Source organism: Passer domesticus, chromosome 20 (assembly GCF_036417665.1).
Source record: "Passer domesticus isolate bPasDom1 chromosome 20, bPasDom1.hap1, whole genome shotgun sequence".
NCBI lineage: Eukaryota > Metazoa > Chordata > Aves > Passeriformes > Passeridae > Passer > Passer domesticus.
The window spans coordinates 1,067,188-1,094,812 of record NC_087493.1 but is presented as its reverse complement, the minus strand read 5'-3'; the positions used below and the strand labels follow the sequence as shown (position 1 = coordinate 1,094,812).

At 53.6% G+C, this 27,625-nt stretch overlaps 1 long non-coding RNA gene across 1 annotated transcript; it reads right to left on the bottom strand.

The window, feature by feature from the left end:
- Positions 1–6,328: 6,328 nt before the first annotated feature.
- Positions 6,329–11,673, bottom strand: LOC135284134 (uncharacterized). Its single transcript, XR_010349622.1, has 2 exons — positions 11,531–11,673; positions 6,329–8,163 (listed from the first exon to the last, which is right to left on the bottom strand). It is a non-coding gene; the product is annotated as an uncharacterized LOC135284134 (long non-coding RNA).
- Positions 11,674–27,625: the final 15,952 nt, after the last annotated feature.

Below are 27,625 nucleotides of genomic sequence, written 5' to 3'. Positions count from 1 at the left end.
GACTTGCTGTTCTATAGCCCTGCGGAGACGCTCGACAAATATTATAAAAGGCTCCTCACTGCCCTGGATTATTTTAGAAAATGTAAGAGATGGTACTGCAGTCTTCAATGATAGGAAAGCCCGCTCCGCTACCTTGGCGCTTTCCCGGAGCACAGCACAGGGGATATCCCTTGCTTGGATCGCCCCGTCGGCCCAATTTCCAGTACCGATAAGGTGCTCAGTACACACCGCTTCACCACCATGGGTTGTGCTTGTTTGGGTATCCGCCCATAAGTCTGGGAGGATGTCCCTTATTCCCTTTTTCCATGCCTCCTCCCATACCCCGAATTCAGTGGGGTTGAGGAGACATGAAAAAAGTGTCCGCAAATCAGCGGGAACAACATTAGTTTCTAATAAAGCGGCTCGAAGGAGTCCCCAGAAATATTCACTCTCCCGGGAGAACTCCTTTTGAGCCTTGCACAGCTCCTTGATGGTGGAGTGGGGGAATGGGGTCCACTGTGCTTTGACTGGTCCCTGTCCCTCCTGCTGGTATGTGACAGGGGCTGCAGTGATCGCTGGTGCAAGCCCTGTGTTCCAGTTCTCCAACCCTGCCCCCACCCCGGGAACCGGGTTGTGGGAACCAGGAGGTGGGGCGTGGGAACCAGAGCAGGGGAGGGAGGGGCATTGCGTGGGAACCTGGGTGGGGCTGGGAGCCTGGGCGGAGTCGAGAGCTGGGACATGCTCCGCCTGTGGGTGGTAACTTGGGGGCGGGGCTAGGGGAGGGGGAGGAGGAAAGGGCGTGGAAGAGGGTGGAGGAACAAAGGGTGGAGCGAAGCAGGGGTGGGCAGGGTTTTGTAGGGGAGGGGAGGGGACAACAGGCTTGGAGGGAAAAAGAAAAGGATTGTGGGAAGAAGACAGGGTTTTGGAGGGAAAAGCCATGTGGCCACCTCCATCTTGAGCTCCATGGGAGCCATTTTGAGACAGAGTCTGAGAGTAGTCACCCTCTGGAACTAAGAACTCAGCTTTGGGCTTGACAACCGGGGACTTCGGGGTGGGGGAAACAGGGTTCGGGGAAGAATCCCCCGAAGTCTGGCCAGGACTTCGGAGGTGGGGGGTTGGAGGACCCTGAGGAAAACCCGGGGGATGGCAAGAACCCGGCACTGTGCCTGTGTGAGCTGTTTCCCTCAGGATTCCCTTATTCTGAGGTACAGAGGAGGTGGAACAAGGATCTAGGACTTGGGGACAGGGTGAACATGAACCAGGGGATAGTTGTTTCCTCAGTTTTCCTTGTTCTTTTAAAGCTATAATAATTTGGAAGCTCCAATAAACTAATTTTTTACTCTTTGATTCCCCCTCAGAATCCAATTGAGATAATTTTGTTCCAACCGAATTCCAAAAATCTATCCTATGAACCATTTCAGGGGTAATCTGAGGAAACTGAGTAAACAACCACATTATCAACTGCTTTAACTCCCTCTTAATTAACTTAATATTTCTCCCAGCAAGGATAGTTATAACTTGGAGATAAACTCTTTTCTGCTGTGTCGACAGTTTAGCACCCATGCCGACACAGAAAACCCACCCCTTGGAGTAAAAATAAATATAACAGGAACAGAAAAAAACCCTCAGCCACCAGCCCTAACCCCACCGGGTCTGGGACAAAACCACTGACCCGACCAGACGAAACTGGGGGGGGGTTAAGCGAGGGGGACCACCCGAAGATGGGGAGCTGGGGGTACTCACCCTCTGACCAGCGCTGACCGGGATAAAACTCCAAGGGAAGGGACTTCGCCGGGGACCGACTCCAGGGTGCAGAAGCTGCCGATCCCGTCCCGATCCGGAGCCACGCCTCTACAACGAGGTCTGCTCACAGACAGGGTAGTCTTGACGTCCACGGAGCAACCGATGAACCAAGCAAGAAGGGCAAAACCTGCCTGCTGGCCACTAACCTCCTGCCGCGGGGTCCGGGGCTGTCCAGTGCCCCACGGTGGAGCGCCAAAACTGCCGAGTTGCTGTCCGAGGTTTTTTCTCTACTCCCCCGGGCGGGGGAGGAGGCTGCACCGGCCGAGCTGTGGCACAGCAACTGACAGCCGGGGGGCACTGCCCAGATGCGCCGGGGGCGTCCGGGCAGCGCCTTCAGCAAGAGGCAGCAGTGATCAGCAAGAAGGCGAAGTAGAAAAGAGGGATCCGAATCAGGGCAAAGTCCAGAGTGCTTTAATGTCTCCAGGGAACGCTAGCCGAGTCGGGACCACGAGGCAGGGGTACAGCCGATTATAAAGGGACGGAACATAGAACATTTCAACCAATGAGAGAGAACTTGGGACGGAACAAACTCGTGACAAACATGCCGGCTCGCCAATAGGGAATGCGACAGGGAGGGACCCTTGTTCCCGATCCAGTCACCCACCGAGGAGGGGAGAACTTTCTGGAAATAGGGAAGGGGACAGTGGCTGATGGACAGGAACTCAGGGAGGGATTGACAGAGGGTAACCAGGGGAACAGGGGTGGAGACAAAAAACTGATACTCTCAAAAGGAGGGGTTGCCAGGGGAGGTGGGGGGGGGGGAACCCTAGGACCGAACCATTATAACTTTAGGGGGAAACGGAAGAAACCAAATGAACCCTGCACCACAACACACCTGCCCAGGCTCCTGATGTCAGTTTGCAAGAGGCACTTGGCATTGTCACACCAGCCCCAGTTGCCACTGGTGGCAGCTTGGGTCTGGGAGGCGTCCTGCGACATTTGGAATTTTGCCAGGCAGTCGGACAATCCCAGCCGCCCCTGGCCACAGGCCCCTGAACACACATGCCGCCCCTTTTGCCTGGCACACAAAACTCACCAGTCCAGGCTCATGATGTCAGTTTGCAGGAGGCACTTGGCACTATTAAAGCAGCCCCACTTGCCGGTGGTGGCAGCTGGGGTCTGGGAGGCATCATGCGCCATTCGCAATTTCAGCAGGCAGCCAGCCAACCCCAGCCACAGGCCCCTGAACACCAATGACAGCCCTTTTCCCTGGCAAACAAAACTCACCCGCCCCAGACCCTGTTGTCAGTTTGCAAGAGGCACATGGCATTGTCACGTCCGACCCAGTTGCCAGTGGTGGCACCTTGGGTCTTGGAAGTATCTTGCGCCATTTGGAATTTCAGCAGGCAGCTGGCCACTCCCAGCCACCCCCGGCCACAGACCCCTGAACACCAATGCCAGCCCTTTTCCCTGGCTAACAAAACTCACCCACCCTGGTTCCTGATGTCAGATTGCAGCAGGCATTTGGCACTGTCAAAGCGGCCCCATATAGTAGTGGTTGCAGCTTAGGTCTGGGAGGCATCTTGCGTCGTTCGGAATATTAGCAGGCAACCGACCGCCCACGGGCACAGGCACCTGAACACCAACGCAGACCTGAACACCAACGCGGGCCCTTTTCCCTGGCATACAAAAGTATACCAGCCCACCTTGCTAATGTCAGTTTGCAGGAGGCACTTGGCACTGTCAAAGCAGCCCCAGTTAGTCGTGGTGGCAGCTTGGGTCTGGGGGCATCGTGCACCATTCGGAATTTCAGTAGGCAGCTGACCACCCCTGGACACAGGCGCCTCAACACCAATGCTGGCCCTTTTCCCTGGCAAACAAAACTCACCCGCCCTGGTTCCTGATGTCAGATTGCAGGAGGCACTTGGCACTGTAAAAGCAGTCCCAATTTCCGGTGGTCACAGCTTGGGCCTGGGAGGCATCCTGCACCATTGGGAATTTCAGCAGGCAGCCAGCCAACCCCAGCCACAGACCCCTGAACACCAACGCCGGCCATTTTCCCTGGCTAACAAAACTCACTCGCCTCGGTTCCTGATGTCAGTTTGCAGGAGGTACGTGGCATTTTCACACTTGCCCCAGCTGACAGTGGTGACATGCTGGGAGGCATCCTGCGGCATTTGGAATTTCAGCAGGCAGCCGGCCAACCCCAGCCAGAGGTCCCTGAACACCAATGCCGGCTCTTTTCCCTGGGAAACATAACTCAGCAGCCCAGGCTCCTGATGTCAGTTTGCAGGAGCCACTTGGCAATGTCAAAGCAGCCCCAGTTGCCGGTGGTCGCAGCTTGGGTCTGGGAGGCATCCTGTCTCGTTTGGAATTTCAGCAGGCAGTCGTCTACCCCCAGCTACCCCTGGGCACAGGCCCTGGAACACCAATACTGCCCCTTTTCCCTGGCAAACAAAACTCACCAACCAATGTTCCTGAGGTCAGTTTGCAAGAGGCACTTGGCATGGTCAAACAGCCCCAGTTGCCGGTGGTGGCAGCTTGGATCTGGGTGGCATCCTGTGCCGTTCTGAATTTCAGCAGGCAGCTGGCCACTCCCAGCCAGCCCCGGCCACAGACCCCTGAACACCAATGCCAGCCCTTTTCCCTGGCAAACAAAACTAACCCACCCCAGTTCCTGATGTCAGTTTGCAGGAGGCACTTGGCAATATCAAAGCAGTCCCAATTTCCGGTGGTCACAGCTTGGGTCTGGCAGGCATCCTGTGCCGTTAGGATTTTGAGCAGGCAGTCAGCCAGCCCTGTCCAGAGGCCCCTGAACACCAACACCGGCCATTTTCCCTGGCTATCAAAATTTCCCAGCCCTGGTTCCTGGTGTCAGTTTGCAGGAGGCACTTGGCACTGTCAAACTATTCCCTGTTCCCTGTGGTGGCAGCTTGGCTTTGGGAGGCATCCTGCGCCATTCGGAGTTTCAGCAGTCAGCTGACCACCTATGGGTGCCTGCTGGCCAGATACTCCTGAACACCAACAACAAGCCTTTTCCCTGGCAAACAAAACTCACCAGCCTATCTTCCAGATGTCAGTTTGCAAGAGGCACTTGGCACTGTCAAACCAGCCCCAGTTGCCGGTGGTGGGGCCTTTGGACTGGGAGGCGTAGTGCACCGGTGGGAATTTCAATAGGCAGCTGGCCACCCACGGATACCCCTGTTACAGACCCCTGAACACCAACACTGACCCTTTTCTTTGGCAAACAAATATCACCAGACCACATTCCTGATGTCAGTCTGCAGGAGGCACTTGGCACTGTCAAAGCAGCCCCAGTTGCCGGTGGTGGCAGCCTGGGTCTGGGTGGCATCCTGTGCCGTTCGGAATTTCAGCAGGCAGCCGTCCAACCTCGGCCACTCTGGGCCACAGGCCTCTGAACATCAAATCTGGCCCTTTTCCCTGGCAAACAAAACTCACCAGCCCAGGTTCCTGATGTCAGTTTGAAGGAGGCGCTTGGCACTGTCAAAGCAGCCCCAGTTGCCGGTGGTGGCAGCCTGGCTCTGGGTGGCATCCTGTGCCGTTCGGAATTTCAGCAGGCAGCCGTCCAACCTCGGCCACTCTGGGCCACAGGCCTCTGAACACCAAATCTGGCCCTTTTCCCTGGCAAACAAAACTCACCAGCCCAGGTTCCTGATGTCAGTTTGAAGGAGGCGCTTGGCACTGTCAAACCATCCCTAGTTGCCGGTGTTGGCAGCTTGGGCCTGGGAGGCATAGTGCACCGGTGGGAATATATGGCTCAGCTATTACCCTCAGGGCAGAAGCCCAGCGGGGAATGCCGGCCGGCCAGGATAGCTCAGCGGGGGGGCTCAGGCAACCTGGGCAAGCTATAGTGATTTGCAGTCAGCTCTTTTGTGATTTCAGCTCTTTCATCTTTCCAGGTGCCCTAGGTGCCGCCGCAGCAGACGCAGAGAGAGGGAGAAGCGCTGTATGGGTTCCGCAGGGTTCTTTTATTGGGGTCTCCGTGAAGGGTCCAGTGACAGCTCTCCTCTCTTGAACCGGGCAGAGTGAGGGGTTTTTATACCCTACAGGGGTTTTGAAAACTGTCCAATAGTAAGGGTCAGGGGAAAGTGACCTATGGATTTGCAGGGAGAAAGCAGGGTCTGAAAGAATAAAGAGAGGGGCTTCTAAAGCCTTAGTCATGCTGACTTGGCATTTCCTAGCTCAGGCCTCTGATCGCCAAGGAGGCCGTGCAGGCCCTGTGCCTGCTACACTGAGAGAAGCAAATAATTTACATATTGGATGAGCTTTATCTCAGGTTTAATGGAGAAGAGTTGTAGTACTTCTCCTAGGGCTTGACCAAAGAGGTTTGGGGATTCGAAAAACCCTAGGGGTGACCTAGTCCACCGAAGTGCAGCGGCGGCAGCTGGCCTCTGAGTCTCTGATTCTCCCGGCAAGCTGCGGCCAGCACCGCTGGCAGCACAGAGGGGGAAGGGCACCCTCCCGCTGGGAGACTTCCTGGGGAGAGTGCTTAAGGCGGAATGCCTTCAGAAGAGCGAGAATCCACGGAGCTGTTTGAAGAGGAGCCGGGCTGCGACCCACAGGAGAAAAAGACAGGACCGCGTCGACAGGGAAAACGAGAGGGTTTATTGAAAGTGCGTCGAGCGCGGACAAAAAGGCATGCCCGGCAGGGCCTTATAACCAGAACACAATGACCAATCTAAATTTTTGAGAGGAGGGAATAACACGTAACAAACATCTCGGATCTCCAGTGGGAATAAACTGAGGGTTGAACCCTGACCCCTGGTCCAATCATTCAATGTCCAAGGCAGAAGGTTCTGGATGGAAGGGTGTGGGCACCGAATAACAGACAGGCAGCCAGGGAGGGATTAGGAGAGATAAATCGTAGGGAAAGGGAGGGGAAAAGTGCAACTGACGGGGCGATCAAGAAGAGGGAGAGAGAGAGAGCCCGGGCAGAACCATAAACAGGAATGGGGGGTACAGGAATAAACCAACTTAAAACTAATGCACCCCAACATCTCCCCCTTTTTTGTTCAAAAAGAAAAAGGAGGAGTGGGGTAACTTAAAAACCATCTTCTGAGGATTCATCTGACCAAGGGTGGTCTTTTAACTGCTCATCTTCTTCGGAACCTTCTTCTTCTTGACTTTCATCCATAACCTTTTCTTCGACTACCACTCGATTGACTTCCGCAGCAGACATCGACTTAACTATAAGCCCTTTAAGAATTCTCCAAACGACAGAAATTGCAATTGAAATGACTACTAAAATGAAAAGGACTAAAACAACAGTTTTTAAAATAGAAACTACCCAGCCCGAGAGACCCCATCCCGTAAAGATGTCCCCTAACCAGTCTGATGTTTTCTCTTTAATGTCGCTGATCATTCCCTTCATTCGGTCAATAGATCTTCTGGCGTCCTCGGCTCTGGATGTTAAATTGAGGCAGCAGAGCCCCTCGAACTCTTCACATCGGTGATCATGGAGCAGCAATAGAAAATCTATTGCTGCTCGGTTTTGGAGAGTTGCTTGCCTTGTTATTTCTTCGTCTGCTAGGAGGTTACTTAAAGCGGCTGAGGTAAAATTTGCTTGTTTGGCTACCCAACACTCTAGGTGGGCTAATTCACCTAGAGACTTCGCAATAGACACCCACGGGAGAAACACTGTCCATGCGACACCTTCTGGCTTTGACCAATGAACAATTTGGGAGTCACACTGTTCATTTAAATCTTTAAGATCTCTTGCTACGCGGACCGAATTGTGTGCGACAATCTTCTCTTTCCAATCTTTAATTTGGGAATTGTTGGGAGCAAACAGCGTCAGCCGTCCAAATGTACACGGGCCTCCTAGAAGGTGAGAGGGGATGCCTGCCCATGCTCGGTCTCCGCAAATGAAAAATACGCCGTTGGGAAGGGATCTGGGTTTATCTTCAAAGGAGAGGGAGGTGGTGATATGGGAGGTAACAGAACACCAATTCCCCGCCGCGTAGTTTAGATTTGGTTCTATGATTGGTGTAAAAGATTTTTCGTCGCGGTCGTGGAAAGGGAAAAATTCAACACACAAATTTGCTGATGCGGAGCCGAGCAATTTAAATTCAGTGGGGTCAGATTTAGATATGTTCAATTTGGACATTAGCCTCCTCCAGATTAAATTGGGATTGGGACCAGAGGGACGGAAAACTTTATTTTGGGAAAGGGGTTTAAGGGAGGAGTAAAGGGGCTCGGGAAACTCCTTTGGAGGAAGCGGGATCCCCACAAGGCAGGTCGACAAGGGGTCTGCTGCCGAGGCGGTGGTGAGGCACAAATGATCCCTGCCGAGGGCGCCAGCGAGCATCCTCCAAACGTTTTGCTTAGGTTGAGGGACAATCCATGGGCTCGCGATGGCAAAAAGGTTCCAGAGAATGATCAGCTCGATGTGGGTTATGGGGATGGGCATTCTCGGGCTTTCTGAAAAGAACAAGACAAAAAGTCATAAAGGTAAAATATCAGGAATGGTTCTGCTCCGGGAGGTCTAAACCTCCTTCAAAAGGTCTCTTTTTTCTCCTCCAACAGGCTTCTTCGACCTGTGCCACTTTCTTAGTTGGAACTTGACTGGAGGCGGTGTATGGCCTGACCCATTTTGAAGGGACCCATTTTGGACCCGAGGGAGTGGAAACGCAGGCGTATCCTCTCCCCCAGGTGACAAAGCCAAAAGGTCCCACTGTCCTCCAGGTCTCGGGGTCCCTTACGAGAACTGGAGGCTTCTCTTTCGGCTGCAGTTGTTGGTGCTGCCCGCAGTGCCGAACAATGGGTGGATTTAGGTTCTCGAAAGAGCAGTTTAAAAAATTGATCGTAAAAAGGGCCCTGGCAAGGCGGACCTGGGGGGACTCCATCTTCATTGCCTCACGTTGTTGTTGAAGGACCCTTTTGAGGCTCTGATGGGTCCGTTCCACTACAGCTTGACCCTTTGGGGAATAGGGGATGCCGGTCTTATGCTCTATTCCCCATTGCTGCAGGAAGTTGCGCAGTTCCCTGGACTTATATGCTGGGCCGTTGTCAGTTTTTAATATTTTTGGAATGCCCAGCGTGGAGAAGGCTAGAAGTAGGTGTTTCTTGGTGTCATTTGCCTTCTCCCCTGCGTGGGCGGAGGCAAAAACCGCGCCGGAAAAGGTATCTACTGATACGTGAACGAACTTCAGTTTACCAAACTCAGAGACGTGTGTAACATCGGACTGCCACACCTCGCAACTTGCCAATCCTCGGGGGTTAGCCCCCGTGTTGACAGACGGGAGCTGGAAGGATTGACAGTGGGGGCATGTGGCCACAATGGCCTTGGCCTGGTCACGGCTAAGTTGGAACTGCCTGACCAGACCTGGCGCATTCTGATGGTAGAGCTGGTGGCTGATCTTAGCCTGGCGGAACACGTCTGGGAGCGGGGCCATTTGCACAGGGGCAGCGAGGGCATCCGCCCTCCTGTTCCCCTCGGCAATGAACCCTGGCAGGTTAGTGTGGGACCGCACATGCATCACATAAAATGGTTGCTCTCGGTGAGAGACTAATTTTACTAATTTGGTGAGCAACTGATAGAGGGCTATGTTGGACACCTCCTGCAGAATCGCTTGTTCTGAACGGGCAACTACGCCTGCTACATAAGCGGAATCGGTGACTAGATTGAATGGTCCAGGGAACTTCTCGAAAGCCCTGACGACAGCATCTAACTCAGCTACTTGAGGTGATCCCTCTACCTCTTTGATGTCAGCTTCCCACCGCTGAGTCTGCAGATCCCGCCAAGTCATAACTGACTTGTGGGATGTGCCGGATGCGTCGGTGAAAACAGTCAGAGCCTTCAGAGGAGTTCTACTCTGAATCTGCTGAAGAGATAATTTAAACTGGACTTCCGAATTAAAAATTTTGTGAGCCGGCCGATGAATAGAAATCTGACCGGTGTAGCTGTTCAGAGCGAACTGCAGGGCCTCATTCTCTTGGAGAAGGTGTTCCAACATAGCTTTTGTAAAGTGGCCCGAATCTAATTTGAGTGGTATGTGAATACATGTGAAGTCCACACCTGCCAGCTCCCTGATCCGAAGGCGAGCCTTACGGATCAGTTCCGCCACCAGCTCCTGTGGCCTCATCATTCTTTTGGACCTTTGGTGACTAAGGAACACCCACTCTATAATCAAGAGAGGGTCCCTAGCCCCTTGGTCCTTTTTGGTGTTCTCGATGTCCTCCCACTGGAAGATCATCCCATGGAGGTGTGGCAATTTCCTGAGAATAATGAATTTGAAGGGCAGGGCCGGCTGGTAACGATGGGCCTGCCTCTCCGAGATGGACTTTTGGATCTTTTCCAACGCAGCTTGCGCCTCTTGGGTGAGTGACCTAGGAGAATTAAGCTCCTCTCCCCCTTTCAATAAATTGAAAAGGGGGGCCAGGTCTTCGGTGGGAATGCCTAGCCAAGGCCTCACCCAATTCAGAGACCCACACAACTGTTGGGCATCAGAAAGCGTTCGAATGGAATTCCGAATTTTAATTTTTTGTGGTGTCATAGTTGTTTTGCTAATTGTAAGACCTAGATACTTCCAGGGTGGCATTCTTTGAATTTTGTCCTGCTGCAACTCGAACCCTGCAGCAACCAATGCACTGATTGTTAGGTCAAGACTGTGGGCAAGTTTGTCATCAGTTGGAGCACAGACGAGGATGTCATCCATGTAATGGAAAATTGTAGCGTTGGTTGCCTTTGCCCTGACTGATGAGAGCAAGGAAGAGACATGCCACTGGCAGATGACTGGGCTATTCTTCATGTCCTGGGGTAAAACTTGCCAGTGGTAGCGCCTCCTAGGGGCTTCTCGGTTGATGGTAGGAACCGAGAAAGCAAAACGCGGAGCATCGTCGGGGTGTAGGGGAATTTGGAAAAAGCAGTCTTTTATGTCAATTACTGCTAAATTCCAATTTTGGGGGAGCATTGTCGGGGAGGGCATCCCTGGTTGGAGGGGACCCATGTCTTCAAGGACGTTGTTAATTTGTCGAAGGTCGTGAAGGAGCCGCCACTTCTCTTTATTAGGTTTCTTTATGACAAACACTGGGGAGTTCCACGGAGACATGGTCTCCACCAGGTGGCCTCGCTGCAGCTGCTCTTCCACGAGCTCTTCGAGCGCCTTTAACTTCTGTTTAGAAAGCGGCCACTGTTCTACCCAGACTGGTGTGTCAGTCACCCAATTCAGTTTCTGGGTAGGGCGCTCCTCAGTGACCGCTGCCCCAAAAACCTGGGGAGCTGCTGGTAGGTCAATTCGGGCTCCCCACTGGGCGAGCAGGTCCCTTCCCCACAGGGGCTCCGTGTAATCTAAAATGAATGGACGTACAGACGCTAATTGTCCATCCGGCCCCATAATTTGTACAATGCTCTTAGATTGTTTCGCCAATTGGATCCCTCCTACACCTCGGATTCGTTCTGCTGCGTCCTGCAATTCCCAATGCGACGGCCAATCCCGTGAGGGAATGACCGTGACATCTGCTCCAGTGTCCAGAAGCCTGTGAACGAGCTTCTGGTCTCCACCTTTCTGTAGGCTGCAGGTGATTCTTGGTTTTTCTCTGCCTAGGGCTTGAGCCCAAGCCACCGATGGGAGGTGTGAGGATGTGGATGTTTTGGATGGCTCGGAGTCCCAGGGCCCCTCAGGGATAGGAATGGCTTGCGCCACAACTTGACCCCGAGGCAGAAAGGTGGGAGGGCAGGCACAATACATGGCTACTGCGAATGTTCCCGGGTCTGATGATATGAGACCCGGGATGATGTGAATGTCTTGTGGTGTTGATTTGGAATCTCCAACCGTGACGAACCTACCCTTGGTCCGATGCCAGGTACCTGGGCACTCCGGGCTGACGGAGATGAGCTGGATATTTGAGTCAATAAGATGGAGCGGCTCCGTCAACTGCAACCGAAAGGGGATCGTCCTGGAGGTGGTTGTTAGGACTGGCCGAGGCACCGCCTGAAAAAGACCAGAAATGGGTTCGTGAGAAGTTAAGTCTGGTAAAGTTTTAGAGTCTGTGGCAACAGGCAGGTCCTGCTGGAGGTCTCCCTCCTTTCCCTTTTCCCCGCGTGATGGAATGGTGGCACCTGCCCTATTTTTATCGTGGCGCGGGGAGGAGGTGCGCTTGCAATTTAGTTTTTTGGTTGGTGTTGTGGGGTCCCCTGAGGCCGCTGTTTCTTTTTAAATTCGTAAAACTCCCGCCTCAGGGGACAGTCCGGCATCCAATGCCCGGATTGGTTGCACAGGTGGCACGGTGCATCCATCCGGGGCTGCAGCTTTGGTGTGGTGGGATGTCGGGACGGGGCAACAGCAGCAGCGGCGGCGACCTCTTCCAGGTCTGTCGCAGCCACCCTCCGAGCCGGAGCCCTGGGTTGCTTGTCGAGCTCCTCCGCGATGATGGTGACTTTGCGGTCGCAGACGTCTAGCATCTGATCCAGCGTGGGAGGAGGATCTAGCGGCAGGCTGAGGATGGCGGCCTTGCAGGATGGATTTGCATTCGTCGCCGCCATCTCAGTGAGGATCCCCCTCTTAGTTGACTCATCATGGACCTGCGTCTCGACCGCCCTGCGGAGGCGCTCAACAAAGCTTAAAAAGGGCTCATTAGGTTCTTGCACGATCTTTACAAATGGCGTCAAGGGGGTAGCAGGGGACCGCAAGGTAAGGAAAGCTCGCTCGGCTGCTTTGGCTCCCTCCCTTAAAGCCTCCACTGGGACATACCACGCTTGGGTCTGCCCATCCTCCCATGCCCCTGTTCCACACAAGTGGTCGGTTGATAACACACCCCCCTGCAGATCTGAGGCTGTCGCTTGGTTCTCCCACAGCGAGGGTAAGATTTTACTAATTTCTCTTCGCCAATGTTTCTCCCAGACAAGGAATTCTGTGGGGTTTAAAAGGCAGGAGAACAGCCGCCTTAAATCTGCAGGGGTGACCACTGTTTCAGAGAGTGTGGCTCTCAGAATCCCCCGGAAATATTCACTCTCCCGGGAGAAATCCTTTTGGGCTTTGCACAACTCTTTTATCGAATGATGTGGGAATGGGGTCCAATGGGGCTGGGTCCTTCCCCCCCCCCCGGGATTGTAAGTGACCGGGGGCGCCGAGATGACTGGCGGCTCCGGGTTCTGGCCTCCCCCCCCCTCCCCGGCTCCGGATGGAGCGTGGGAATCGGAGGGTAGATCGTGGGAACCGAAACTGAGAGGGGAAGGGGGAGAGCCAAGGATGGGGGCGGAGACGGATGACGACTTTGTCCCCGCCTGGGAGACGTGGCATGGGGGAGGAGCCGACGCCGGAGTGGGAGTGCCGCGGGGTGTAGAATCAGGATGAGGGATGGGAGGGGTGGAAGGAGGAGCAGTGGGAGGGGAAACCGGAGAAAGGGGGGGGGGAGCGAGAGGAGGGGTCTGGATAAAGGAAAGGGCTGTGGTGGGAAAGAAGTGGGTTATGGGAAGAAGAAGGAATGTTGGCGGGAAGCGCCATGTGGCGTCCGCCATTTCGGGCTCCTTGGGAGCCATCCTGGAAGAGTGGGGTAGACGGCGGGGAAGGAGGAGGAGAGGGGGGGGAAGTATTAAAACGAACTGAACTTTTACAACTTGGAGTGGTCTTAACTGGGTGAGAAGGGGGACAGGGAGAGCCCCGGGAAGTTTGGCCAGAACTTCTCGGGCGGGGGGACTGGGATTCCCGAAAGGAGCCGGAGCGATGACCTGAGCTCCGCGCAGTGCTGTCGCGGGCTGCCGCTTTCAGGATTCTGTGCTTGGAAGTAGCGGGAGAAGGGGAAGGAACAGTACAAAGGGAACAAGGTGAACTGGGAACAAAACTCAAGTCAGATGGCTGTTTCTTCAGTTTCCTCTGGGACTTTAGAACTTTCCTAATTTGGGAAGCCCAGAAAGCAGTCTGCGAAAGTGAGGAGTCCCCTGCTCTAGCTAATTCTCCTAATTTAGTGCAAACTTGTCCCCAAAAACGCCAATCGTGAATTTGTTCAGGGGAAACCTCTGGGAACTGAGCAGATAGCCAAATGACTAGTTTTTGAACCTCTTTCTTTTCTATTTTTTCAAAACCCCCCCGAGAAAGGATAACCGAAACAAAGTTAAAGTGCCTTTTTTGAGCTTTGGTAAAATGAGCACCCATAATGAGATGGTAAAAAGCTCAAGCCCACCAACCCTGGAAAACGCGAAAGAAAGGACCTCTGGAGCAACCCCCCACCGCCGGACTACGCCGGCAAGTCGCTGGCCAGCTAGGGAAAACGAGAAACCCGGGCGAAACCGGGGAGCCGGACGAAACCAGCGGGCCGGTTGAAACCGCCACAAGTTAAAAAGGTGGGGGGGAGAGAAAGAAAGGAAGGGAAAAGAACTCACGGTTTTTGGGAGGTCCAAAGAAGATCCAGGGAAGGTGACTCCTGCAGAGGAATCGACTCCGGGGTGCACGGAGCTACCAATCCCGGTCCCAGGGGAGCGCTACCCATGAAAATGGGTCTGCTCTCACACAGGGTAGGTTAACGTCCCACGAGAAACTTTCCGGTAATCCAACGGGTCGAGCCCGACGGCTCCGGGATTTCTCAGCCGTGGGGTCCGCGGTGGTCTCGGACTGTCCCGCGGTGGGCGCCAACCTGAAGTGGCGGCGGCTGGCCTCTGAGTCTCTGATTCTCCCGGCAAGCTGCGGCCAGCACCGCTGGCAGCACAGAGGGGGAAGGGCACCCTCCCGCTGGGAGACTTCCTGGGGAGAGTGCTTAAGGCGGAATGCCTTCAGAAGAGCGAGAATCCACGGAGCTGTTTGAAGAGGAGCCGGGCTGCGACCCACAGGAGAAAAAGACAGGACCGCGTCGACAGGGAAAACGAGAGGGTTTATTGAAAGTGCGTCGAGCGCGGACAAAAAGGCATGCCCGGCAGGGCCTTATAACCAGAACACAATGACCAATCTAAATTTTTGAGAGGAGGGAATAACACGTAACAAACATCTCGGATCTCCAGTGGGAATAAACTGAGGGTTGAACCCTGACCCCTGGTCCAATCATTCAATGTCCAAGGCAGAAGGTTCTGGATGGAAGGGTGTGGGCACCGAATAACAGACAGGCAGCCAGGGAGGGATTAGGAGAGATAAATCGTAGGGAAAGGGAGGGGAAAAGTGCAACTGACGGGGCGATCAAGAAGAGGGAGAGAGAGAGAGCCCGGGCAGAACCATAAACAGGAATGGGGGGTACAGGAATAAACCAACTTAAAACTAATGCACCCCAACACCGAAGCTGTTGTTTCCTCCCGGCGTCGGGGTCCTCCCATTCAAAGGTAAATATAACCCACTTTCCTCTGCTGGTTAGCACGCCCAAAAAGCATCTTTTAGGTCTATCACCCTGAACCATGCTGTGCTGTATAGAGGTTAGGCACTACTGGGTATCGATTCACAGTTCTTTTGTTCATTCTCTCAAATCTGGACAAGCCTGTAAGTCCCATCTGACTTCTTTACTGGTAATATGGGTGTATTATGGGGGAACATACATGGTTCTAAGATCCCCTCCTCAAGTAGGTCCTGGACCACCGGCTGCAGTCCTCGTCTCCCTTCCAGAGAGATTGGGGTCAGGAACAAGGGGGACTGGAGCAGGGGTTTCAGGAGGAACTGGGGAAGATTTATTTGGATTTTCTTTCACTTTCTTTTCCATTACTAATGTGATAGTTTTCAGTTGTACAAAGAGAGGATAAAAATGACTTTTTGATTCACCACTATCATTGCATCTTCTCCAAGTTTAATTCCAATCTTATCCCAAAATCTTAGTGGTTTTACTTCATTAAGGGTAGTAGTTGGAAAATGAAAGAAAATCCACTTAACAAATCTCTTAACTTTTCCCTTAGATAAACAAAACCCTCCTCCCACCAAGGAATCCACAACTCGATTATAAACTTCCTTCTCCCCAGCAGACAGTCTCGCTCTACCCCATTGTACCCTAGTCAGGTCCGTCCTGGCCACTAGAATACTCAGACCGAGACTATTTGCTAGGTTCTTTTCCACCCACCTCCGAGGTAAAACAAAAACTAAAAAGGAAAAACACCCGAGAATCGGCAGCGGGGGGAGTTTTGAACGTTGTGCACTGTGCCTCCCCTAATCCCCGGGAGTCACCCCCACCCAACTTCAGGGTACCCCAGTCGAGTTCATCCCAGCCACTGGAATACTCACAAAACCAAAGATTCTTGAAAACTAAAATCTCGGAGGTAGTCCTTGATCCAGGGGAAAGCTCCTCTCACGTCTGGAATGGAGAGGCTTGGCTTTCCCGCCCGCCGGGAGCTGCAGCATCCAGAAAGTGTGCGAATTCGCCGGCAGTGCTTGGCAGACCACGAACTTCACTTTGCAGGGGCGTCCATGCACCCTGGAGACAGCTGAGGTGTGCACCAGTGGGCCCCAGTCGCTGGAGGCGATCGGAGGAGGCGTCAGGAGTGGCCGTGCTCTAGCTTTGTTGCCGGCCGGCAGGGTCACGGTTCGGCTGCTGGAAACGCAGGCTCAACGTCTAAGAATCGTGATAAAGGAAATAAGGGACGACCCTCTGCTTGTTTCTCCGAGCTGCTTTATTTCTCTCCCGCGCGAGGATGGCGCTGCTTGGAATCGGCAGCGTGGCACAGGAGCTGTTCTTTGCCGCGGTGGCAGCAGCGCCGGCGTGAGTCAGATGGCACAGCACTCGCAGGCAGCGGCAGCGCGGCGGGGACAGTCTCTGTCCTGGCGGCGGGGACAGTCTCTCTCCTCACGGCGGGGACAGTCTCTCTCCTCGCGGCAGGGACAGTCTCTGTCCTGGCGGCGGGGACAGTCTCTCTCCTCACGGCAGGGACAGTCTCTCTCCTCACGGCGGTGACAGTCTCTGTCCTGGCGGCGGGGACAGTCTCTCTCCTCACGGCGGGAACAGTCTCTCTCCTCATGGCGGGGACAGTCTCTCTCCTCACGGCGCTGGCAGCAGCAGTGCTCGTGTGGGCGATCCCCTCTCGCCAGGAGCCGTGGCTCACGGGAGGCTCAGCGGTGCCGGCGGCGCGGGCAGGAGCCAGGCGGCCGATGCCCCGCGGGGTGACCTCCTTTCCCGGGCGGAGAGGGGTGCCGGCTGCGGAGGGGGAGCCGGCGGGGCACGGGATCCGGCAGAGCGCGGGAGCCGTGCAGCTGGAAGGGCAGACAGTGGCACAGAGCGGGGAGGCAGAGAAAACAGCGGCTTTTGCGTAAGAGAGAGCGGGAAATCAGGGCGGTGGGGGGGGAGGGGGTGGGGGGGGTGTGGGGAGTTCAGAAGCTGAGACTGGAAAGGCATAAACCAATAGCAAAGAGAGAAACCCTGAACTGACAGGGAACTTTCCAGGCTAGGGGCAAAACAAAAACCACTCCAGCTGCCATGACTAGACAGGAGGCAAACATAGACTAAACATCTTCAAACTGCCATTCCAACCAGACGGGGAAAGGCCAAACATACTCCAACCCACTGCAACAGGAGACCAAACAACCTCAAAAAGCCCCACTGCCACAGGCAGAGCTCAGCTGCTCTTGGGGGCTGCAGGAACAGTCAGGAGCCCAAAGAGCCTCCATGGCTGTGCTGGAGACCAAGGCTGGAGCAGGGAAATGCAGGGCTGCTGCGGCATGGGGAGGGCATTGAATTCCAGCACACACCTCAGCTCTCTGATGGTCCCGGCACCATGCTGGGCCCTGTTTCAGACTGGAGCAGAGCAGATGTTGATGGGACAGGAGCCCTGCGGGGCTGGCAGGGACCTGCAGCTTGCAAGGTGCTCTGCTGTCCCTCAGGTGCTCTCGGACAGATCCAATTCCAGCTGGGCACCTCAGGGCACAAGTGGCACTGCCTGTTCAAGGGCACACAACTGATGTCTGCCTGGAAAGGGGCACAGGTTTTAATACCTGTTAGTTTCATAATATACAAGCAAACCTTTATTATCTGTGTCACTTGAGTAATTTTAAGAAATGGCAAGAGCTGTGAAGAACGGGGATTTCCTGGAAGTGTGCTGATGGCAGAAAAAATACTGGTCTTCCCCTCTATTTTGTCACCAATGTGATAAGTAGTAATACGTTTGTTCATTAATTAAATCAATAGCTAAACAACTATACAATATAAAACAATAGTTAAATAGCTAAGAAAACTTCTTGTGCAGATACATATGGTTGCTGGTTTACTATAGTGCCTTGGGAATTCCATTGTAAAGGTATGCCCTGTGAAAGGAAAGTAATGAGAAGCAGCTGTAACAACAATCCTTAAACTTGCTAGAATTGCTTAGCTTGCAGAAAAGTGTATAGTGTTCTGTATAGCTATGCCTTATAAGGCATAAGTTCACCCAGCGTTCACAAAGAGGAAGACTAAGGGGGACTAAGCCTTCATCCCACAACCACCAGAAGGCAGAAAAAGACCCCCTAGCAACTGAATGAGCAAGCGCAGAAGACAGATCACATCATCCCTAAACCTGGAGAAGAAGGCAATAAAAGGTGGACTCAGGGGATAGGAATTTCGTGAGCCAGAGCGGAGCGGAGACTCTGGGCCACCCAGCGCTGTCCTTGCTTATTCTTGCTTGCAAAATAATAAAGATAATTATATGATCCTTAAATTCAGTGGATTTGTTTATCACAACCAATATTCATTCTATTATTTCCTCTCCCTCTTCCTTGAGACGTTTCCAGCTCTCCTGTTTAAATGGCCGTGTCTAAGGACATCTCTTCACTAGAGCAGCTGGATCTATGACCTTCCCGTTGCTCCTAGATTTCCTTGCCCAGATGCTCTCTGGTCATTCATGTGTCTCTCAACTGACTGGTTTCATACTTTGAGCTTCAAGGAGTTGCCCAATGTTTCTGAAGTTCAAATTAATAAATTATTAATCGTCATCCTAATTGTGTTTATATCTATCACAGAATTACCTTTTCTAATGTCCTTGTCTAAAACTGTTCCCATATGGAAATCCCTTTGGGATGGGGAACATGTCAGATGGAACCGGGACATCACAGACAGCTGAGGGAAGAGCTGTGATTGTTATTAAGCTACGTCATGTTCATTTCCATCTTGGTAGGTCAGGGTGGGCCAGGGCAAGTGGCCGCAAATGGAAGCCATTTCCAGGGGAAAAAGAAGCCATTTTTGCAGGGTCTGGGTATCAGATGAAATGAGGCGTTTGAGTCTCTGAGGACTTGCAGTGGACTAGATTCTGGCAGCTTTGTTTTTGGCGAAATCCAACAAAATTTGCAAATTTCTGGCTTGGCATGCCACGTTCACCTGTGGTGTGTGGCCACAAGCAGAAGCCATTTTACATGGGAAAAAGAAGACATTTTTGCAGGGTCTGGGTATCCGATTAAACATGGCTTTTCAGGCTTGAAGGACTTGCAGGGGCCCAGTTTCTGGCAGCTTTAGTTTTGGAGAAATCCCGGAAAATTTGGAAATTTCTAGCCTGGCAAGCCACGGTGGGGGGGGGGGGGGGGGGGGGGGTATGAGTGACCAGAAATGAAGCCCATTCTCCAGGGGAAAAAGAAGCCATTTCTGCAGGGTCTGGGTGTCAGATTAACGTGGCTATTTGGGCTCTGAGCACATGCAGGGGCCTAGTTTCTGGCAGCTTTAGTTTAGGAGAAATGCAGCAAAATTTGGAAATTTCTACCTTGGAAGGCCTCATTGGGCCAGGGCAAGTGGCCGCAATGAGAGGCCTTTTTCCATGGGATAAAGTAGCCATTTCCCCAGTGTCGGGTTATGAAATGAAATCTCTTGTTTGGGGCTCTGAGTAATAACAGGGGCCCAGTTTCTAGCAGCTTTAGTTTTGGAGAAATCCAGAAAAATTTGCTAATTTCCAGCATGGATACCAGGGTCTTCTGGGGCAAGTGGCAGCAAAAGGAGGCCGTTTTCCAGGGGAAAAATAAGTCATTTTTGCCGGGTCTGGGTATCAGATTGAATGTGGTATTTGGGGCTCTGAGGCCTGACAATCTTCTCGTTTCTGTCAGCTTTTGTATTGGGGAAATCCAGCAGAATGTGTTAATTTCTCCTGTGGCTGACCGGGGTTGTTTGGGTAAGTCTCCGCAAATGGAGGCCATTTTCCAAGGTTTAATGAAGTAATTTCCCCAGGGCCTAGGTATCAGATAAAACGTGGCTTTTGGGCTCAGAGGAATAGCAGGGGCCCATTTTCTGGGGGCTTTAATTTTGGAGAAATGTAGCAAAATTTGGAAGTTACTAGCTTGGCTAGTCACGATGATACAGGTGAAGTGGCCGCAAGTGGAGGCAATTATCTAAGGGAAAAAGAAGTCATTTGACCAGGGTCAAGGTACCAGATTAAACATGGCGTTAGGGGCTCTGAGCACATGCAGGGGCATAGATTCTGGCAGCTTTAGTTTTGGAGAAATGCAGCAAAATTTGGAAATTTCTAGCTTGTATGTCAGGCTTGCCTGGGGCCAGTGGCAGAAAATGGAGGCCATTTTCTAGGGGAAAAAGAAGCCATTTTCCCAAGGGTCTGCGTATCAGATGAAAGCTGGTGTTTGGGACTCTAAGGACTTGCATTGGCTTAGTTTCTGGCAGCTTTGGTTTTGCAAAAATCCAGCAAAATTTGCAATTTTCAACCCTGGGTAGCCAGGCTGGGCCAGGGCGAGTGGCCTCAAAGAGAGGCCATTTTGCAGGGGAAAAAGAAGTCATTTGCCCAGGCTCTGGGCATCAGATGAAAGTTGGAATGTGGGGCTCTAAGGACTTGCACTGGCCTAGATTCTGACCACTTGAGTTTTGGAGAAATCCAGGAAAATGTGGAAATGTCTACCTTGGGTGGCCAGGCTCGGTCAGGGCGAGTGGCCGCAGAGAGGCCATTTTGCAGGGGAAAAAGAAGTCCTTTGGCCAGGCTCTGGGCATCAGATGAAAGCTGGCCTTTGTGGCTCTGAGCACTTGCTGGGGCCTGGATTCTGACCACTTGAATTTTGGAGAAATCCAGCAAAATTTGGATATTTCTATCTTGGGTGGCCAGGGTGGGCCAGGGCGAGTGGCCGCAAATGAAATTTGGCTGCAGTGCCTCTCTCTGTCCACAAGGCGGTAGCGCTGGAAGAAGTCCCTGCTGGGGGAAGCTGCACCAGTTCTCACTGTGTGCAAGGGGCCAGCACTGCCACCGACAGCTTTTAGGGGGAGGGACTGGGGGCAACTGGGAGGGACTTGGGGAGGTCACTTGGAGGGAATGGAAGGGACTGGGACAGACGGCACTTTGTTACTGGGAACACTGGGAGGGACTGGTGGGCACTGGGACAAAGGGTCTTTGTGCTGGGAGACACTGGGGGTCATTGGACAGAGCCACTTTGTTACTGGGCGGGAGTGGGAGGGATTGTGAAGGACTGGGACGGACAGCTTTGTACTGGGAGCACTGGGAGGGACTGAGACAAAGGGGCTTTCTACTGGGAGGGAACTGGCGGTCACTGGGGATTGCTGGGATAGAGCCACTTTGTTAGCGGGATGGACCAGGACAGAACGGCTTTGTTACTGGGAGCACTGGGAGGGACTGGGACATCACTCGGATGGACTGGGAGCACTGGGAAGGACTGGGAGCACTGGGATGGACTGGGAGCACTGGGAAGGACTGGGAGCACTGGGATGGACTGGATGCACTGGGAAGGACTGCGAGTTACTGGGATGAACTGGGAGCAGGGGTCGCCCCCTGCCGGTGTCCCTCGACAGGGATGGGGGTGGGGCCACTCCAGGGACACCTTGGGGACATCTTGAGGTGACCCTGGGGACATCCCACAGACACCTTGGGGACACGCAGGGGACACTGCAGGGCCACCCTCGGGGGACATCATGGGGACACCTCAGGAACTCCCTGGGGACATTTTGGAGACACCTTGGGGACACCCTGGGGACATTTCAGGGCCACCTCGTGGCCACCCTGGGGACGCTTTGAGACACTTTGTGACACTTTATGAGTCTTTGTGACACTTTATGATGCTTTGTGACATTTTGTGAAGTTTTGTGACATTTTGTGACACTTTGGGGACACTTTGGGGCCCCCCATTGAGCTCAGACCGAGGCCACGCCCTTTTTCCTGCCCCTTTTTATTCCCAACTAATCAGATCTTCTAGTGTGCCTGGGGGGGAGGGGGCCTCCTAGCCTGGCTCCTCCCCCTGCCCCGTGGTGGGCGGGGCCTCCTCAGTGGTGGGCGTGGCCTGCAGGCCATGGGCGGTGCTACACCAGCGCTGCAGCCAATGTGAGTAGGGGGTGTGCTTGGGGGGGCGTGGCCAGGGCCCACTGAGCCAGCGGGGCCCACCTGGGAAAGGGGTGGGGTTAAAAAAGGGGGCGGGGCTTGGGGCCACCCCAGGCCCCTCCCCAGGATTGATCTTTAAGCCATGCCCCTCCCTTAGGCCCCACCCCCACCCTGACCCATCCCATTGTCACACCCCATTGCCAAGGCTGCTCCCCCTTTCCCTCAAGTCCCACCCCCTTTCCTCGAAGCCCCTCCCCCTGCAGGCCCCAACCTCTCTCACCATTGGCTGACGAGCTCCTGGAGGCGGGGCCAGTCCCTGATTTGCTGCTGGCAGCTGGGCGCTGACCAATCACAGATGGAGCAGCAGCTCGGCCACGCCCTCGGGGAGGCACAGGGCTGGCTCTGGCCCCGCCCCCAGAGCGGGCCCCGCCCCCCAGTGCGCACGCGGCACCCCCGGCGGAGCTGCTGCCTCAAGATGGCCGCCCAGGACAGCAGCGCCCCCTGCTGGAGGCGGGGCTGGTGTGAGGCCTGGCCACGCCCCCAACCCCACAGGCCAAGCCCACAATGGGCAGGACACTTCCCACCCCTCCCCCACCCTTTCAGTCCCCATTAAGCCCCTCCCCCACCCTGGGCTTTCTGCCCATCCCCCCTTTAATCTCCACCCCCACCCTCCAAATCTCCCCCTTTTAGCCCCTCCCACTCCCCTCAGACTCCTCCCCCTCTTGAAGCCTTTCCCATTTAAGCCCCTCCTCCACTCCCCAGGCCCCTCCCCCACTCCCTCTGCTTTAAAACCCTCCCCACCTTAAGCCCCTCCCCCTCATTAAGCTCCTCCCCTCTCATTAAACCCCCCCTTAAGCCCCTCCCCCTTTCACTAAGTCCCTCCCCACCCACTGTCCCTCTCTTTTCATTAAACCCCCAGTTAAGCCCCTCCCACTGATCCCCTCCCTCTTTTATTCATCCCCACCCCCACTCATTAAACCTCTCCTCCCCTTCAAGCCCCTCCCCCACCTTCAAGCCCCTCCCCCAGTTTAAGCTCCTCCCCTTTCAGCCCCCCATGTTTAGGCCCTGGCCCCTTTGGCCCCGCCCCCACCTGTGCTGCCCCAGCTCCCGGCCCATCCCCCAGAGAGGGGGCGGGGCTGCAGGCGGGGGGAGGGGCTCTCCCAGTGCTCCCGGCCCCGCCCCCTCCAGCGGGGCAGCGGCTGAGCCCGGCCCCGCCCAGGCCACACCCACCACCTGCAGCCAATCAGAGAGCTTGGAGTGGGGGATTGGGAGGGACTGGTGGGAACTGGGGGGAAATGGGGGGATACTGGGAGGGAACTGGGATCAAACTGGGAGTTACTGGGAGCACTGGGATCACAGCTGGAGTCATACTGGGACCACTGGGAGGGAACTGGGGGATACTGGGACTTGTACTGGGAGGGACTGGGTTATACTGGGAGGGACTGGGACAAACTGGGAGGGGACTGGGGGGGTTACTGCTCTGTACTGGTTTGTACTGGTGCAATCCCCACCTGCTCCTGCACGGGCACTGGGGGGTCTGTACTGGTTTGGACTGGGAGCACTGGGAGGTCACTGGAGGTTACTGGTCTGTACTGGTCCGTACTGGTCCATACTGGTCTATCCTAGTCCCTACTGGTCTATATTGGTCCATACTGGTCCATACTGGTGCAGTCCCCACCTGCTCCTGCAGGGTCTATAAGGATCATTGGTCTGTACTGGTCTATACTGGTCTGTACTGGTTTATACTGGTCCGTACTGGTGCAATCCCCACCTGCTCCTGCAGGGTCAATAGGGATCATTGGTCTGTACTGGTCTATACTGGTCTATTCTGGTCTATATTGGTTTATACTGGTCCGTACTGGTCTATCCCAGTCCATACTGGTCTGTACTGGTCCGTACTGGTCCGTACCGGTCCGTACCGGTCCGTACCGGTCCGTACTGGTCCGTACTGGTCCGTACCGGTCCGTACTGGTCCGTACTGGTCTGTACTGGTCCGTACCGGTCCGTATCGGTCCGTACTGGTCTGTACTGGTCCATACTGCTCCATACTGGTCTGTACTGGTCCGTACTGGTCTGTACTGGTCCATACTGGTCTGTACTGGTCCATACTGGTCCATACTGGTCTGTACTGGTCTGTACTGGTCCGTACTGGTCCATACTGGTCCATACTTGTCCATACTGCTCCATACTGGTCTGTACTGGTCCATACTGGTCTGTACTGGTCCATACTGGTCCGTACTGGTCTGTACTGGTCTGTACTGGTCTGTACTGGTCCATACAGGTGCAGTCCCCACCTGCTCCTGCAGGGGGCGCAGTGCTGCCAGGCGCCCCCTGCTGGCCGTGCTCAGGAACCGCAGGCACTGCTGCAGCTGCCGCTGGGCAGGGAAACAGCAAAAATCACCAAAATTCACCCAAAATTCACCCAACTTAACAACAAAATCACCAAAACTGACCCAAATGCACGCCAAATTAACCCCCAAAACACCCAAATTCACCCAAAACCAGAAAAAAATCACCCAAATTCACCCCAAAAACCAGCAAAATTCACCCAAATTCACCCCAAAACCAGCCAAAATCACCCAAATTCACCCCCAAAACAGATCAGGGACCCCGAAAATTGACTCGGGGAGCCCTGAAAATCCCAAAAATGAACAAAAAAACCCCCAAAATCCACCCCAAAAATGAACTCAGGGAGCCCAAAACCCCCAAAATTCACCCAGAAACTCACCCCAAAAATGGATCAGGGACCCCAAGAATGGACCCACGGAGACCAAACACTCCAAAAGTGAACTCAAAAACTCCAAAAGTGAACTCAAAAACCCCAAAAGTGAACTCAAGAACCCCAAAATCCACCCCAAAAATGGATCACAGACCACAAAAACAGACTCAGGGAGCCCCAAAATCCACCCCAGAAGCCACAAAATCCACCCTAAAACCAAATCAAGGACCCCAAAAATGAACTCAGAGACCCCATGTATTCCCCTCAGGATTTCCCAAAATTCTCCCAAAATCTCAAACCTTGACCATGAATCCCTCAAATTCCAAATTTGGAGCGCAAATCCCCCAAAATCCCAAATTTGGAGCCCAAATTGCCCAAAATCCCCGTTCCCCTGCCCCCACAGCTGCAGGAGGCTCCTCAGGGTGGGCGGGGCCTCAGCTGAGGGGGTGGGGCCAGCCACGAGATGCCTGTGATTGACAGGCACGGAGCCACACCCCTTTCCCCATGGCTGTCACCATCCCTTTAGGCTCCTCCCACCCAGCCAGCCAGGCCACGCCCACCCCCTTAGGCCCCACCCATCCCTTTCAACCCTTCTAAGCCCCGCCCACTCATTTCAGCCCCTGCCATGCATTTAGGCCACACCCACCCCACTAAGCTCCACCCACCTTTTAGGCCACACCCCCTCCCCGGCCTGCTTGCACCTTCAAGCCCCACCCACCCCTTCAGGCCCCTTGCAGACGGCCTTGATTGACACCTGAGGGGATTGGGGATTTTTGGGGGAAATTTGGGATTTTGGAGAGGTTTGGGATTTTGGGGGGCACATTTGGGATTTTGGGGGGTCCTGGGGGGCTTTTTGGGGGGGAGATTTTGGGGGTTGCAGGGAGGATTTCTGGGGGGAACTTGGGATTTTTAGGGGCTCCTGGAGGAAATTTCGGGGAAGATTTTTGGGGGTGCAGAGGAGATTTTGGGGGGGGTCCTGCGGGAGATTTGGGATTTTGGGGGGGAATTTGTGATTTTCTGGGGGTCCCTGAGGGGATTTTGGAGGAGATTTGGGGATAGTGGGGTGTCCTGAGGGTGATTTTGGGGGGCCCAGGGGGAATTTTGGGGGAAATGTGGAGATTTTGGGGTGTCCTGGGGGATTCCTGGGGAGATTTGAGGATTTCTGGGGGGAGATTTGGGATTTTTGGGGGGGGCAGGGAGAATTTTGGGGATGGATTTGAGAAATTTAGGGTGTCCTGGGTGGAATTTGAGAAGAATTGGAGGGGGTCTGGAAGATTTTGGTGACCCTGAGGGGATTTTCGGGGTCCTCAGGCCCCACCCACACACAAGGGCCCCACCCATTCCAACAGGCCCCGCTCACTCAGCACCACACCTGGCTCCCAACCGAGGCCAAGATAGCCGAAAGCTCTGCTGGGACTAGCCTGACCTGACGGGAACGAGAAAAATCCCTCAGGGAGCCCAAAATCCCCTCAAAATCCCCTCAAAACAGCCTAAAAATCACTCAGGGATCCCAAAATCCCCGAAAAATACCCCAAAAAAACCCTCAGAGAGCCAAAAATGCCCTCAAAATCGATCAAATATCCCTCATGGAGCCCAAAATCCGAATAAATTAACCAAAATCCCGCAAAAATCCCTCAGGGAGCCCAAAATCACCTCAAAAGCTCCTCAAAACACCCCAAAAATCCCTCAGGGAGCCCAAAATCCCCTGAAAATAACCCAAAATCTCCCAAAAATCCACCAGGGAGCCCAAAATCCCCTCAAAATAACCCAAAATCTCCCAAAAATCCCTCAGGGAGCCCAAAATCCCCTCAAAAGCTCCTCAAAACAGCCTAAAAATCACTCAGGGATCCCAAAATCCCCTAAAAATACCCCAAAAAAACCCTCAGAGGGCCAAAAATGCCCTCAAAAGCTCTCAAATATCCCTCATGGAGCCCAAAATCCGAATAAATTAGCCAAAATCCCACAAAAATCCATCAGGGAGCCCAAAATCACCTCAAAAGCTCCTCAAAACACCCCAAAAATCCCCTTAGAGACCCCCAAATCCCCTCAAAATACCCCCAGAACCCTTCAGGGAGCACAAAATCCCCTCAAAATACTCCCAAAATCACTCAGGGTGCCCAAAATCCAAATAAATTAACCCAAAATCCCACAAAAATCCTTCAGGGAGCCCAAAATCCCCTCAAAATACCCCAAAATCCCTCAGGGAGCCCAAAATCCCCTCAAAATACCCCCAAAATCCCTCATGCAGCCCAAAATCCCCTCAAAACACCCCAAAAACCCCTCAGGGACCCCAAAATACCCTCAAAAGAGCTCAAAAATCCCTCAGGGATCCCAAAATCCCCCCAAAAGAGCCCAAAAATCCCTCAGGGAGCCCAAAATCCCCTCAAAATACCACCAAAAACCCCTCAGGGAGCCCAAAATCCCCTCAAAATACCACCAAAAATCCCGCAGGGAGCCCAAAATCCCCTCAAAATACCACCAAAAATCCCTCAGGGTGCCCAAAATCCCCTCAAAATACCCCCAGAATCCATAAGGGAGCCCAAAATCCCCTCAAAATACCCCCAAATCCCTCAAAGATCCACCAGAGAGCCCAAAATCGCCTCAAAACAGCACAAAAATCCCTCAGGGACCCCAAAATCCCCTGAAAATACCCCCAAAACCCCTCAGGGAGTCCAAAAACCACTCCAAAGCTTCTCAAAATACCCCAAAAAACAATCATGGAGCCCAAAATCCCCTCAAAATACCCCCAGAATCCCTCAGGCAACCCAAAATCCCCTCAAAATAACCCAAAATCCCACAAAAATCCCTCAGGGAGCGTAAAATATGTTCAAAATAGCCCAAAAATCTCTCAGGGAGCACAAAATCCCCTCAGAATAACCCAAAATCCCACAAAAATCCCTCAGGGAGCGTAAAATATGCTCAAAATATCCCCAAAAACCCCCTCAGGGAGCCCAAAATCCCCTCAAAATAGCTCAAAAATCACTCAGGGAGTAAAAAATACCCTCAAAAGCTCCTCAAAATACCCCAAAAGCCCCTCAGGCAACCCA